Consider the following 17,481-nt stretch of genomic DNA (forward strand, 5'->3'; position numbering starts at 1 on the left):
TGAAAATGAACTTAAAGGCTAGGCAGAAAAATGAGGCTGGAATTGTCTCTGTGAAAGATGCTATATTTTATATCAATTATTCTTGTTATTATTGTTTTGGTCACAGTTTTTAGTTAGAGAACAGTTTCCTTATAGGAATCAAACATGATTCAAAAGCATATACTATATAACTAAATCATCAGTGTAAAATTAGTCCACCATTTTTGCAGTAATTAATAGACATAGTGTAAATTTGAGAATGGTATATTTAATAATTATAAATTCAATAATGAATTGTTATTTACACTCCTGAGAATTTTTGACAAATCCCTTTTGGTCCTTAGTCAATAATTTAGTTTATTCTAGATATTTATATTTTTTTATTTGTATAAGCTGTGAATGCTTTATATAAAATGCAAAAAATTGGCCTACATTAGAAATAATTGTTGCTATTTTCTTCCTTTGGTATACATATGTGGGCATCTATTTAGAAAAATGAAATCTGGCTTTTATCTGGGAGAAAGCTGCTAAAGAACTTAGCTAGTAATCTATTTGAAGCATTTGAGTCAATAATTATGGATCTTCTTCTGGACTTACCAATTGCCAATTATGAAGAAATCTAGATTTTAAGCAACTTCACATGATATGGTAATTCTCTCTTTCATTATATTAGTGCCACACAAGCTTTCTGTTCCATGACTGATTTAGCTTGCTCTTTGATTGTACTGGAGTACTTTTGAACCGATAACACTAAATTGCCAAACTGCATCTTCAGGAGTTCTCTCTCATAGTTTTCTTCTTCATTGATTGATATTCTTTAATTTCTGTTCTTCTTTGCACAGATTCTCTTCTTGCATCATCATCTATTTCAGCTTTCATTTTTAATTTTTTGATTAAGAGTTTTAAAAATTTGTGAAATGTCTGTTTTCATTCCATTTTATGTGTGTGTGCATTGTGTGGCTCATGGACTTTATTGGGCAGATATGGTGTTCAGGATTTGTAATTCATGCCAATATGTAAACTTCCAAAATCTTTCCTGTTCCTTCAGCAGTTTCTTTTCTTTTCCTTTCTGTTTTTTTTTTCTTTTTTAAACTCAGTCTTTCACGTAGGTGGTTAATACATGGTCTTAATAATACTTCAAGATAGCTCCACCTTTCATCCTGTAGACCTTATGGTAGCAATGGCTATAACATTTATTGTTGGGTGCACATCTGTAATTTTAACTGTTTAGCATCAAATGCTGTGAGATAATGTGTTCTTTTGTGATGATTACAACACTGTCAAACTCAAAAAGACTTTTTGAAATTGCACTCTAAGCACATTCACTTCTTTTGAAAAAAGTATTCAAGGCATCAGCATTATTTTAACCATGCATTTTGTTACCAGGTATCATTTCTAGAATTGCAGGGCTTCAGGTTCTTCAGCTTTTCCCTCTATAAATTTAAAACTTCTCAATTTCTACTCATTTCATCTTATGTAGATAGCAGAAAAAATTTTGTTTTTACTATCATCCTTCAATAATCTAAATATATTATTTTGTGATAACCGCGTTTAGCACCCAGAGTATATTAAAATCAACTGGAGTCAGAATAAGGGAAAATCCTTGATCTTTATTCTTTGCAGAGGTGAAGGGGAATGGCAATATGAAGTGAGAGCAATCACAACACGAATCTGCCCAGCAGTGCCTCTGACTCTCACACTCCACCTACCAAATCCTCTCTCTCCTATACAACACATCAAACTTGCACAGAGTGGGCTGGGGCCATTCTTTCTCCAAGCATATATTAATAGAGTATTGTCCAATTGCTAATTAGCCTCAAGTGCTCTGAAGGAACCTCATTGCATTTGCTCAGCTTTAGCCCATTACATTATTTAACTTGGAACTAAGAATAGTTTTGTCAAAAAAAATCTCTTTTTGTGATAAATACTATCTAGATCAAATTATTTTCAGTAGATGATACATTGGCCTTTCTGATTTCTTCCAAGATAGCTTCCTTTTTTTTTTTTTTTTTTTTTTTTTTGGTAGTACCAGAATAAAACAATCAACCAAAGCAGAAAGATGAAGTGTTGTTCCAACCAGGAGTGTGTAAGTCTTGAAAAGTAGAAACAAACTAAGTTATAAAGCCTTTGAAGGCCAAACACAGCATTGATCCTAAAGCACAATCACTGGATTCTTATCTTTTTACCTCTTAAATTATGGTTCCAATAACCATGCCATCAGAAAGAACAAACCATAGGAGACAATGCATACAACTAGTAATGGAAAGACACACTGAGTACAAAAATGGACCCACAGAAATTTTAGATACAGAGGATAGATTTCTAAGGGAGGAAACAGTTTCTGGAATTGTGATTTCCTATTATATCTCATTTACTAACTTGCTTCTCCAATTTACCCCTACCCGGCTGAAAGAATGATGGCCATGTACTCTAGATCACTGGAGTTTACTGAGTGGGGTGGGGCACAGGAATACCATAACTGGGCCAGTGCTTTAAAAAAAAAAAATCACTTTAGTAGCTATTGGAGTAGGAAAAGAACTGTGACACTAAATGGGCTATTTAAGTAGCCTAGGTGTGGGGTTATAAAGTCTGGGATTAGAGTGATGTCAGGGTTAGAGGAAAGTAAGGGGAATATTTGAAAGATGTTGTGAAAGTAAAATCTACAGGTTGATGACAGATTGGATATGGGGGATGTGAAATACTGAGGAGCTGAGGATGATTTCTAGCTTTTGACACTAAGGGACTAGAAGATTAGTATTGCCCTCTAGAGTAATCGAGACTATAGAAGGCAGGGTATTATGGGGAAAAGATAATGAATTCAATTTTTGACATGCTGAGTTTAACATGAAAGACAAAACACAAAAGGAAACTGAAAAGGGAAAGTTAAAAGAAGGTATTCAGCAAGGGACAAAATGGAGAAGTCCAAAGAAGTCTTAAAATAGTATAATACGATTAGAATCTTACTATCTATCCTGGGTCTCCTCCTTAAATGGATATTTTGAAATCCGTGTCTCTGCCTGCCATTTAGAAACCCAGATCCTAACCCAATCAGTGGTATCAGCAGTGTTCAACAGGCTAAGTTTTAGGGTTCCTTCCAGATCATCACAGCTTCTGTAGCTGTCTCAGGAAACCTTAGTCCCTGAAGTACTTTACATTGGCTAGAATACCCTTACTTTGTTTTTTTAAGCTTTTTATTTTCAAAACATATGCATAGATAGTTTTCAACATTTTCCCTTGCAAAAACCTGTGTTCCAATTTTTTTTCTCTTTCCCTTCTCCCCCATGGGCTTCTTTCTGTGTGCAAATGGGTCTTTCCAATATAAGTCCATTGAAATTGGCCTGAATCACCTAATTGTTGAAAAAAGCCATGTCCATCAAAATTGATCATCATATAATCTTGCTGTTGCTGTGTATAATGATCTCCTAGTTCTACACACTTCACATAGCATCAGTTCATGTAAGTCTCTCCAGGACTTTCTGAAATCATCCTGCTGATAATTTTCACACTGTATAAAATGTACATTGTAAAATGTACATAAATACAATATTAAAAATAATATTGTATAGCATTCATATACTGTAAGTTCTTTAGCCATTCTCCAACTGACGAACATCAACTCAGTTTCAAGTTCCTTGTCTCTACAAAAATTGCTGCTACAAACATTTTTGCACACATGAGTCCATTTATGTTTTATATGATCTCTTTGGAATATAATCCCAGTAGAAATACTGATGGATTAAAGAATAAGCACAGTTTGATAGCACTTTGGGCACAGTTCCATATTGTTCTCCAGAATGGTTGGATCAGTTCACAATTTCACCAACAATGTATTAGTGTCCTAGTTTTTTTCACATCACTTCCACCATTCATCATTATCTATTCCTGTCATCTTAGCCAATATGAGTGGTACCTCAGAGTTGTCTTAACTTGCATTTCTCTGATCAATAGTGATGTAGAGCATTTTTTCATATAACTAGAAATAGTTTTAATTTCTTTCTTTGAAAATTGTCTTTTCATATCCTTTAACCATTTATCAATTAGAGAATGATTTGGAATACCTTTACTTTGACATTGCCTCCTCTTCTACCCATACATGTATAAACTGTAAAATAATTTTGAGAGGCAAAATTTTGTGTTAAATTATAATTGATTTTATTAGTTACAGCAGCAAGTTACTAACAATGGAGTTCTTTATGTTCTTAATAGTCAAAGACGGAGTTATAAGAAAAGAATCCTGGAAATACATACAGGAGTGCCCTTTATAGCAGGAACAGAAAGTTCAAACAATGTCTTGAATTCCCCCCTCTATCTTCTCCAGAAGATTATAAGCCCCTTAAGGAAAAGAAGCTTTAAAAATAACAACAATAACAAAAAAAAAAAAACAAACAAACAAACAAACAAAAAACTACAGCACTTAGTATTGTAACATTTACTCTACTAGGCACTGAATAAATACTAAACAAGAAAATTAGAGGCAGCTAAATGGCACAATGTATAGAGCACTGGCTCTAGAACCAGGAAGACCTGAGTTCAAATGCAGCCTCAGATACTTAAACCTTACTAGCTGTGGGACTTCAAGGATGTCACTTAACACCAATTCCTTACCAAGGGGGGAAAAAAAGAAAATTAATGAATTGTTAACTACCATCACTTGAAATATTTAGCCAAATAAAATTTGAGAGAAAAACACGTGGTAATGTGATACAATGGAAAAAGGGCTGTGACTAAAATCAGACTTCATTCTAAATCCTGCCTTTGACACCTATTTGTATCTGTTTCTTTGTATGTCACTTAAACCCACCAGATTTAGTTTTCTTATCCATAAAAATGAAAGGGTTGGAACAAATGACCTCTGAAGTACCATCTAAATCTATATCTAGAATCCTATAAAATAAATTGGGCAAAGGCATAAATAATGAGATTATAAATAAATTGGAAGAGCATAGAATAGTTTACCTCTCAGACCTGTGAAAGGGGAAGGAATTTATGACCAAAGAAGAACTAGAGATCACTATTGACCACAAAACAGAAAATTTTGATTATATCACATTGAAAACTTTTTGTACAAAGAAAGCAAATGCAGACAAGATTAGAAGGGAAACAATAAACTAGGAAAACATTTTTACAATCAAAGGTTCTGATAAAGGCCTCATTTCCAAAACATATAGAGAACTGACTCTAATTTATAAGAAATCAAGCCATTCTCCAATTGATAAATGGTCAAAGGATATGAACAGACAATTCTCAGACGAAGAAAATAAAACTATTTATAGACATATGAAAATATGCTTCAAATCATTATTAATCAGAGAAATGCAAATTAAGACAACTCTGAGATACCACTACACACCTGTCAGATTGGCTAGAATGATAGGGAAAGATAATGCAGAATGTTGGAGGGGATGTGGGAAAACAGGGCCACTGATACATTGCTGATGGAATAGTGAACACATCCAGCCATTCTGGAGAGCAATTTGGAACTATGCTCAAAAAGTTATCAAACTGTGCATACCCTTTGATCCAGCAGTGTTTCTACTGGGCTTATACCCCAAAGAGATACTAAAGAAGGGAAAAGGACCTGTATGTGCCAAAATGTTTGTGGCAGCCCTGTTTGTGGTGGCTAGAAGCTGGAAAATGAATGGATGCCCATCAATTGGAGAATAGTTGAGTAAATTGTGGTATATGAACGTTATGGAATATTATTGTTCCCTAATAAAAGACCAGCAGGATGACTACAGAGAGGATTGGCGAGACTTACATAAACTGATGCTGAGTGAAATGAGCAGAACCAGGAGATCATTATATACCTCAACAACGATACTGTTTGAAGATGTATTCTGATGGAAGTGGATCTCTTCGATAAAGAGAGCTAATTCAGTTTCAATTGATCAAGAATGGACAGAAGCAGCTACACCCAAAGAAAGAACACTGGGAAATGAATATAAACTGCTTGCATTTTTGTTTTTCTTCCCCAGTTATTTATACCTTCTGAATCTAATTCTCCCTGTTCGGGAGACAAGAGAACTGTTCGGTTCTGCACACATATATTGTATCTAGGATACACTGTGACATATTTAACATGTAAAGAAATGCTTGCCATCTGGGGGAGTGGGTGGAGGGAGGGAGGGGAAAAATCGGAACAGAAGTGAGTGCAAGGGATAATGTTGTAAAAAATTACCCTGGCATGGTTTCTGTCAATAAAAAGTTATTTAAAAAAAAAAAAAAAGGAAGGAAAAAAAAAGACTTAGACAATAAAAAAAAAAAAATTAAAAATCAAAAATAAATGGGGCTATTGCAGAATATGCAGACTCTTTTGCAAGAAAAAAATGTTTAATATCATCATACTTTTATGCATATGGAAATAGCTCGTGAGCCTACATTGGGAGTAAGCTCGCCTATGATTCCCTCTTCCTGTCAAAATATATTTAAAATGTGTTGCAGGATGATTAAGTAGTTAAATTTAATAGCATATAAGTATGTGCTTCCATAAAATAATTTTCCTTTATTTTTATTGATTCCCTAACACTTTATTGAGTGGAATGCATGTTTTGTGTGGTGTTTTCTGTAGTCTTATTGATTCTCTACAGCCTGAGTAGATGAGAAGCATAGAAATGTTTTTGGTTTTTTTCCCTATTATTTTCTCTCAGATCTTCTCAGGGTCTTAAGCTGTAAGGTAACCTCTAGTTCTAAATTTTGCATCTTTTTAAAATGATATTTCCTGTATTGAGTAGTGGTGATGCTTTGTATTAAATAAGCTACATACATGTTCCTCAAAAACTGTTAATAAGGCACTCCTCCCCTCCAAATATTTTCTTATTAGTTTTCATTTTAATTGCTAAGAACTTTGGTTCTCTCAGATTTTAACTTCCTTTTCCTTTGGAAGCTCTTTAAAGGAACTTTCTTAAATCTTTTTTCAGTCAAATGTTCCTCTTACACAGATTCTTCATAAGAAAAAATAAAATAGAAAAAGAAAGAGAATAAATAGGGGAGGGGAGGAAACTTTCTCATGTATCCAACAAAACATCAGGGAGGATTCAAAATATGTAACAATAAATTTCCATTTCAAGAAACATATATATTAATAGAAGACATTAAATCCATGATATATATTATATCCATCACTATTCATCTTTTTTTTTGTTCTTTGCTATGCATGTCTTACTTTATTCTTTTTCCCTTTTCCTTCTCCCCCCCTTACCCAAGGAGGCTATAATTAAGCCCAAACATATATAAAATATGTCATGTATTATACATATGGATATATACACACATATGCAAATTCCATACATATGAATATATGCATATATGCACATTTACACACATACATATACCTGTCTGCAAATACCCACATATATATGCATATGCACATACAATAAATACACATATGTCTAAAACAATATTAACATGGCTGGAACATAATGTAGATTTCTCTCTTGCTAGAATCTTTGACTTTGAGATCAATGATTTTTGCTCCTAATTTTTTTTCTAATAAATTCTACTTCTGATAATTATTATTGTGTTTATGTATATCTCTAATTTCCTATTCTCTGCTAACTTTTCTATTTAAGTTCTTCTTAACTTGCCTTGTCATTACTTACTTGATATTACCTCTCCCCTTCTTTGAGAAAGGGAGGAGTTTAAACTTTTCACACCTTCAGGGTCATTTGAAGATGAGATTCAAATCTGTATAGACTTATTTATTGGTTTTGTGAATCAGTTTACATGTAATTGGCACAGATGAGAGTGCACCAATAAATTTAGTTATGGAATAGTTTTGAATTTTTTCTCCAATATTCCTTGATTATATAGATCTGATAAAATTTCCTAGGCTCCTTGAGCCTCTATTTCCACATCTGTAGAACAGGGAAGCTGATGTTGACACTACCTAACTCATAAGAGCATTTTGAGATAAGTGCTTTTAAACTTCAAGTATTAAACAAATATATAATTATCACATGAAGGTGATCCAGCTAATACTTTCAATGATGAAGAACTTACTACTTTATAAGGGAGCTCATTTTAATCAGGGACAACTATTAAAAGGGCAACTAAGTAGTACAGTGAATAGAGGACTGGCCCAATCATGGATTCTGGAGAAACTGAATTCAAATCTGGCATCAGCCATTTATTAGCCAAACAGCTATATGACCTTGGGCAAATCACCTGTATTTTCCTTAGTTTTCTCATCTATAAAATGCTGGAAAAGGAAATGGAAAACACTCTTGAATTTTTGTCAAGGAAACCCCAAATGGGTTGGACACCACTTTAACAACTTATTAACAACAACAAATTATTAAAAATGTCTTCCTTCTGTTGAACTACAGTTTACCTCTACTTCTCCCCTTTTGTATTAGTTGTTCTCCAGCAAGACACTGAGCACCCTTAAATCTTCTTTCACATAATAATCCTTCAAGTAGGGGAAAAATTATTCTGTCCCTCCTTAATCTTGTCTTCTGCAGGCTTAAACTAGATTCTCCAAGTATTTCTCAGGTTTCAAGTCACTTCAATAACTAACTCATCTTCCTCTTAACACATACTATATTTGCACTCCAGCTTATAATACCTCTTTTTCAAAAAATGATGACACAGCCAAATATCTTATTTCAGATGTGATTTGATCAGAGTACAAAACATCCAAAACACTATCCTTCATCAATGGACCTTGTTTCTCTCTCTCTCTCTTTTTTTTTTTTTAACAGAGATATCATTTGGTCACTTATACTTTGAATACAAGTATGTATTTGTATATTAACTATGATAGTTGGGAATCATGGGTACATTTTTTAAAATAGAGTTTGATTTTATTCTGTTTAGAAGGCACATTTGATTAAGTTGCACTGGTTGGGCATTTTTTCTGTTTTTGGCACTGATTAATTTAGAAATCAATAACAATAAAAATCGTTTCCCCTTTATTCTTCTAATTTTTCATTCTCCATCTCTTCTATTATCTGTTATTATATCAGATAGTTACAATCAATGCATATATTTTTAAATTCTATTCTCTTAACTATATATATGCATATGGATATATAGATAGAGAGATAGAGAGATAGAGAGAAAGAGACAGAGAGAGAAAAAGAATGTAATATGTATATACAATTCAAGAAATATATTTTCTGGGTAATTAATAATTTTATTTATTATGGCTAGCAAAAATTTAATAAAAGGATATTTGTGTGGCCATCTCTCATAAACAAAAGAATGATACTAATGGCCTATTGATGCTTATATGCCCTTGGATGTTCTTGATAGATGGCAATTAACTCTGATTGGTTAACAATGAGAATGAATATTAAAGTTAAATAATAAGAATAATAAAATAAAATAATGAGAAGAATGAAAATTATAATGAGAGGCAGAGCTATTCTAATAAGAGGCTGGGAGAAGGCAATTTTATTTATGTCACTATTATTTCCAGATCATCCCTAGCCCTGGACAACTTATCTACCCTCTACCCAAGCTACATGGAATACAATGGGTTTCCTCTGTTGGATGGGGTCTGAACAAGATTAAAGAAAATGTTAAATTCAATTTCTTTATCAGTCCTATTATTCAGGATCTGATTTTATTTAGCAGAGAATGAGGAAATAGGAAGGGAAGAAATCCTAGATCTCCCCAGAATATTAATATATTGATGGAAATAATTATTTTCCTCTACATATGGTGAATATGTGTAGCTGTATGTTACATGATTTATGCTATTGTAATATTAGGTGACATGTGTGTGTGTGTGTGTGTGTGTGTGTGTATCACCTAATAGAATAGGAACTGTCTTTTGCCTTTTTAAAAAAATTCCAGAATTTAGTCCAAGGCACAGTAGGTGCTTTTTTTAAATGATTGATATTTCTTCCCATATTTTCATTAGAGTATCACAGAAGAATTAACAAATACAGGTTGTATACTGTTACAATAAGACCACACCATCATCTTTTATATAGGTTTATGATATTAGATGGATAGACATATCTAGGACAAATTTAGGAATGGACCTAACTCTGAAAACTATCCTGTAACATCCTTCTTTGGTGTTCCCTTTCTCTCTTATATGTAAATACATTACATAATTCAACATTTTAATAAATCTATGAATTTGACAATATGGATAATTTGACAAAATGGATAATTTTCACCAGCAAATATTGAAATCTAAATGTCATTTTATACTGTCTGATTCCACAGGCTCTCCACAAAGGAGCCATAGAACATAGAAGAGATCCAGCCATATGAATGTTAAGGTAAATAGATAGAAATAACTTTAGAAATTGCAATACAATTGACTTCCTTCATTTTTATTTTATTTTATGTTTAAAAAGTATTAATTATGGGTACCATATTTCATGGTCCTTCTGCTATTCATAGCTCTTGCCACATGACTAGCTACCTCCTCTACAAATCCTTCATTTTTTTCAATGTTATCCCTTATTCAATTTCTTGGACACAGATCCTTAAAAAAATATACCATAGTATACCTGAAATTCACAAGATTAGCCATTATTATAAATTTTGTCATTTGGATGAGGGTACTTCTTGGCCATTTTTTTTTTCTCTAGAGGTTTATCTTCCTTTCATATGTGACATGTAAGTCTTTGGGAAGAAATAAAAAAATGCCTGTGAAATATTGCACTGGTGTGGAAAACAGAAAATAGCTATAATAATGTTGCATCTATAATATCTATCAAAAATCATCAAAAACATATTTTTCATGATTTCCATGCATATGTCATATACTCCATGAAATAAAGATTTTATTTGCATAATTTTACAGGATCACAGAATTTCAGAAGAATATGCCTTAGTGGCCAATTATTTGGTTCCAAACCTGAAAAAAAACCCCTTCTATAGCATACATGAAGGATAAGCTGATTGTTTTCCTCTTATACATATTGTTCTTAGTGCTGTCCTATAGAAAAATGAATCCAGGGGCAGCTAGGTGGCACAGTGGATAGAACATCAGCCCTAAAGTCAGGAGGGCCCGAATTCAAATGTGATCTGAGACATCTAACATTTCCTAGCTGTGTGACCCTGGCCAAGTCACTTAACCCCAATTGCCTATAGAAAAAAAAAAAAAAAAGCATCCATTCCTTCCTCCAAATGATAATCTTTTAAATATTTGAAAGAAGGGGGGCAGAACTTTAACAAAAGAGGCAGCAGGGGCCAGTTTTAAAGTGAAAGGAAAGTGTTTCTAACGATGAAAATTTAGGAACCATGACAATATAATGAGTTATATTGGGGGCATGAGGTCCTTCTCAAGATTGTTCTTATTTCATTTAGAGGTAGAACTAAACTTAATACCAATTCCCTATCCTGGAGACAGTCACCACTTTAAACATTTGTATTTTTGTTTGTTTGTTTGTTTTTTGATAACTTCCTGAGACTGTAACTTCTTTGAGGGCAGGAACTATTTTTATTTTATCAGTTAGGTGCAAAATGAGAGTGTATTGAATTGAATTGAAACTGTAAACACTCTGAAAAATCAGTTTTCCTACTGTAATAAGTCGTTTTAAATTTGTTTTTATGACTTTAATTCCTACTTCATCCCTTGGTGAGTCTCAGTTTCCCCATTTGTAAAATTGTTGCAATCAAATATATTCTATTTATCTTATATGCTTGATGTTAGTAACTTTTTTTGGTAAAATTTGAACCACTATTCAAATGCAATTATAGTTATACTTTTCACATTGTAGAGGAGATTAAGGGGCACAATATCCCCTCAATCTGGAAAATACTCATGGAATGTTTTAGTCCTCCTTTCACACCAGAGAAGAAGTCAATGATTATGGTATTAAAAGATAAAATATATTTATATCATACAAAGCTATATTATACATGAATTTCTGACATTTTCAAACATTTTATGTGCCATCTGTTGGCCTTTACTATGGCTTCCACAAAATCCCTTCCAAATTCCCAATATTTTACATCTCTCTACAATATATTGGAACTATGATGGAAAAAATCACAATGTGGAAGGGATAACTATATTATTATTAATTTTATTATCAACTAAATTTTTATTTTATTCTTCCTAAAAATGCCATTTTTGTTGTTGTATGTACATTTGCATGAAAAGATAGTTTTCAACATTCATTCTTGCAAAATCTTGTATTCCAAATTTCTCCACTCTTCCTCTCCTTTTCTAGACAGCAAATAATCCAACATAGGTGAAACATGCAATTCTTCTAAACATATTTCTACATTTATTATGCTACACAAGAAAAATCAGATCAAAAAGGGGAAAAAATGAGAAGAAAAAAAGAAAGCAAACAACAACAAAAAGGTAAAAATAACATGTTGTGATCTATATTCATTCCCCTCTTTTTGAATGCAGATGGCTCATTCTGTCACAAATCTATTGCAATTGGCCTAAATCTCACTGTTGAAAAGAATTAAGTCTGTCACAGTTGATTGTCACATAATCTTGTTGTTGCTACATACAATGTTCTTTTGGCTCTATTCCCTTCACTTAGACTCAATTCACATAAATCTTTCCAGGTCTTTCTGAAATCACAAGAAAATATATTGATCCCTACTCTAACACTTTCCATTTTGTTGTACTTTAGAACTTGAATATCACTAATATTCTTTCTGCAGAAAGTAAGGAGCACTGGATAGAGAGCTGTCCTTGCATCAAGAGCCCAGAATTCAAATATCACTTCTGTCCGATAATGATCCCAGTTAACATCTAAGTTGTCCCCTAACATAAAAACTCTGAGACTAAAATAGCAGATACTAATAATTACAGCAATTCATGACAATTCCACAGTATTAATGATGAAAATGTTTTCCACCTTCAGAGAATTAATGAATTCTGAGTACAGATTGAAGCACAGTACAGATTGAAGCACATTTTTATTTTTTTTTAATTTTTCTTGCTTGTGTTAAGACAGCCAGCATAAACATGTTTTGAATGACTTTACATGTATAACAAGGTATCGTATTGTTTTTCTTTTCAATAGGCCGATTAGGAGTTGGTGAAAGAGCATTTAGAATTCAAAAATTTTGAAAAGAATTTAAAATATAAAATAAAAAATATGGTAGTAGAGCAAGTATCATGTGAGGGAAGATGGGAAAAGTGAGGAGAGATACTTAGACAATGAAATCAGTAATCTAGTCAAAAAGAAAAAAAGTCTTAATATTATCTGATCAAATTGTAGCTAACTTTTTTCTTAGAATGTTGCAATATGATTTTTTCATAACTTTTGCCTAAATTAGTTCTTATTAACAATAATAAAAATTATGTAGATTTTCATCACTTATATTTTTATTTTCTTGATGACATTCACTCCTATTAAGAAATTTGAGGTGTTTTATTGCCAGTAGTTTTCAAAGAATCAAATGACATTTCTCAGGATTTAGTATCATTAGACTAGGTTGGAAGAAAAGAGATTATCTTCTGTTCAGATATGACCTTTACTATCTTAAAGAGCAATCTATTATGGAGGAATGAAGGCTAACATAATAACCTTATTTTTTCACAAATGTCTGTTGGACATGGGATAGTTAAAAATGCCCCACTATATGTCAATATAACAGAAAGGAAATATAAAATGAGATTTTCAAGGATTTAGAAAGCACTAAATTGTCAATCTGTGTAATAAATAGAGCTTCCCATCTAATAAAGGCTGAAAGGGTAGGGAAAGGAATAAATTTATGAATCACCCACTCCTGTTAGAGAATTGGGTGAAGAATAGGAGATGTAAGAAGAGAAAAGCAAAGGAAAATGAAGTTAAAACAGAAATCCATTGGCTTCAAATGAGCAAACCCAACATATATTAACTTTCCCAAAAACTTTCCTTTTGTTGGCAATTCTGAACTTTCTTGCTATTGTGGAACTCATCACTTTCTTCCCAGTCACTCAGGATTACCAAGTCAGTGTCATTATCCCTTTCACATTCTTATTCACCCCCACATAAGTCATTGATAAATCTTGTCATTTATAACTTCACAATTTTTGTGAATCCTTTTCCCTCTATTTGTATAGTCACAACCATGGGTTAGCCCCTCATCACTTCTCACCTGAACTACTCTGATGTATTTCTAACTGGTAGAACTTGCCCCAACTCTCACCTATCCCAATCCATATTCTGTCCAGTTATCAAGGAGATATTTTGAACTATGATACCCTATTGCTTAATTGCTCTAGTAGGTTCCATTCCTATTAACTTTAATATCAGATATAAAGTTTGTTCCCCACTCCTCTTTCTCTCCCTGTCCCCATGATGAAAATTAGAGGGGCAAGAGTTTGCTTTGAATATACACTTTTAGAACTGAGTAGCTTCTCATAGCATGGGTACTTAAAAGAACAAATTTAGAAGAACAAATAAGTTGTATTACTTATGAGTTTTGCTTTCTACACTGACATCAGAATTCAACCCTACAAGGCATAGCTCCATGACACCACTGACTATGTATTTATAATCCTTATTCATGAAGTATTTAAAGCTATGGAGTTATCAGTGATTGAAAAAATTCATTAACTCCCTGGGACCTCAGCAACATTCTAAATTCTCTCTCTTAATTTACAAATAAGGAAACTAAGACACAAAAAGTATAATGGGCTGTGTCCAAGATCTCACAGATTTTTAATTGCAGAAAGAGAGTTTGAAGGAGATATTTTAGTATCTATTTCAGTTCCCTTTCTTTTGTAGCATTAAATTCAATTCAGTATCAAATATATGGCAGGCATCTATTTCATGGAAGTCATTGAAGTTATTAAAAAGAAAAACCCAAACAATACCCTGCCTTTAAGAAGTTTTTTTTACTGAACTCAAGTCAAGGAATTTGACTTGTTTTTATTTTCTTGATTGCTGTGATACAGGAGCCACCTGCCAGTGGCTGCTAGAGATCTAATTCAGACCTATAGAATGGATCTCTCCACATGAGCAGAGGATGATGAGGATGATACAAGGAGACTGAGAGACAGTTGCGTTCTCTGACTTCCTTTCCCTTCCCTCTTGCCTCCAATTTATTTCATTCCCAATCCACAAGGAACATCTGTGTTAGTAAAGGCTGCTTTGCAATTTCTTCAAGTGTTATGATTCATAGCTATGGGGGCTCTCAGAAAATTGAACTTTCCCTTCACTTAGACATGGTCCTTAATATTTGATAACATTCACTCCTATTAAGAAATTTGAGATGTTTTATTGATAGTAGTTTTCAAAGAGTCAAATGACATTGACAAATTCCACATCATATCCTGTGCAAGTTGCTTACAACTCCCAGCTGTTAAGACTCTCAGAGCTTCAATTTTCTTGTCTTTAAGGTAGGGAAGATAATGATCTGACTGGATTCTTTTAAGAAAAAGTGCCTTTGAAAATTTACAATCCTACATGAGATGATGTTTTTGTTGATGATGATGAGGAGGAGGAGGAGGAGGAGGAGGAGGAGGAGGAGGAGGAGGAGGAGGAGGAGGAGTTGGGAATAAATGAAATAAAATGAAGCAGATCATGGACAAAATGTTAAATACTTTGAATTTATCCCATTTGTTATATTACTGTATCCCATTTATTATATTAATTTCCATTATAATTACTCATGCTTGTCTCATGTTACTTTATCATTTGTAAATATTTGTTTACTTGTTATCTTTCCCATTAGGCTATAAGATTCTTGAAAGCAAAGACTGTCTCCCTCCAATTCTTCTTTCTTTCCTTCCTTCTTTCCTTCCTTGCTTCTTTCCTTCCTTCCTTCCTTCCTCCCTTCCTTCCTTCCTTCCTTCTTTTTTTTTATTTTTATCTTCAATGCTTTGCACAGTGCTTGGTACATAGTAAACATTAAAGAAAGGCTTGTTAACTTGATTTGATTTATTTATTAGCCTTCAGAAGGCAAGTAGCATACTCATTAAAAATTTGTTTAGATAAGCATCTAAAACAGTGCTTTGCCCTAAGTGTTTTCAGCTCTAAATATTGTTCAAAATCATTTGGATTGATTAAAGCAGTTATTCAAACACAAAACTGAGTCAATACTGAATATTTCTCTGTATTATATAAGAATGCTGCAAAAGTAGGGAATTTCAAGTTTTTCAATAATATTTTAGTTTTGATTTAGTTTGATTTCTGAAGGCAATCGTGGAACTGTTGAACTAATAATGAAGGAAAATTAATGAAATTTGAAATTATGTAAAAAAACTTTTTAATGTGTATCTATGACACCCCAAAAGATCTAATTAAAATCTGTAAAGCTGAGTGAGATAATAAATTTGAAAGAGCTTCGAATACTAGAAGACTAGGCTCAGCCTGCTTTCAATTAAACTTGGCAGAATAGTGTGTACTTTGGGTTAAGATACTTGAAAACCATTTTATTTTTATTCTGAGGTTGTTGGGGGTTTTATGTATATGAAAGGTATTTTAAAATTATCATCTGTAAATTCCTCCCAAATCTCAGGGCTTTCTAAAAGACATCAAGGAAAGTTCTATACTGCTTCAATTTATGTTAGTACTATTTTGTTACCTATAATTCACTTCACTAAATATGAAAATGCCAAGATTCATGAAAGAGTGAGGAATTTTCTTTTTATTCTTGTTACACATTCAATTCATATACTATTCAATGTAAAACATGGCACTGGACCTTTCCCAAGGGATTAGTGTAATGTTTCATTTTCCATTTTTAGTTCTATTCAAATGTTTTTTCTCCAGCACACTATGCCCTTTAGAACTGGCTTCAGTTTATTTTTCTTTCATTTTCTTTCTCTCTCTATTCCTTCTTTTCTCCCTTTGTGCCTCCCTCACTCCTTTCTTTCTCCTTCATTCCTTTTCTCTCTCCTCCCTCTTTCCTTTCTTTCCTTCCTTTTCTTTTCTCTTTTTTTCTTTCCATCACAAGATTAAGCAATATTTAATACAGGGTGGTTGACACTTTCCTCTTCAGTAAGTTAACATAAATTTTCTAGTTTTTTCCTGCTTAAAGTAATGCTCCTGACTCATTTTTAAAAAGCCAAGCAAAGGGATTACTTTGAAAAGAATATAAGAAAATGTAAGATATAAATGCAGGCCATCAACATCCAAGAAATGTTTAAGTATGCCCAGAGTAGCATCCTCAATTTCCACTAAAGATTGTAGAATGAGACAAATTAAACGTTCATGGAGAAAAACCCAAAAGATTTAGCTTTTCTACAAAAGGGAACTAGAGACAGGAGATTTATGAAGAAATATGGAGTACTAATACAGGCAAAATGCATCGGGGACTAGCCATTTGATCTGGTTTTTAATCATTTCAGACTCTCACTGGGGTTTTTCTATTGAATGTAACAAAAGCATTTCCCTGTCTCATCATAACTCATAGGAAAGTCAGTCCAGACAAGCCTTCTTCTCACCCCACCCCCAAAACCTCAAGTTTCTCAAAAGAAATTAAATGTTAAGCACCAAGAGGTTTAAAAATAAATGATATCCTGATCTTCTAGACTATTCAGATTTACAGTTCTGGAATTTTTCTTGGAATGGGAAGAGAGGAATCATTTTTGTATCTTCAGGAGAATCATACAACTTTAGAGTAGCAACAGTTCCC

Source organism: Antechinus flavipes, chromosome 3 (genome assembly GCF_016432865.1).
Source record: "Antechinus flavipes isolate AdamAnt ecotype Samford, QLD, Australia chromosome 3, AdamAnt_v2, whole genome shotgun sequence".
Taxonomy (NCBI): domain Eukaryota; kingdom Metazoa; phylum Chordata; class Mammalia; order Dasyuromorphia; family Dasyuridae; genus Antechinus; species Antechinus flavipes.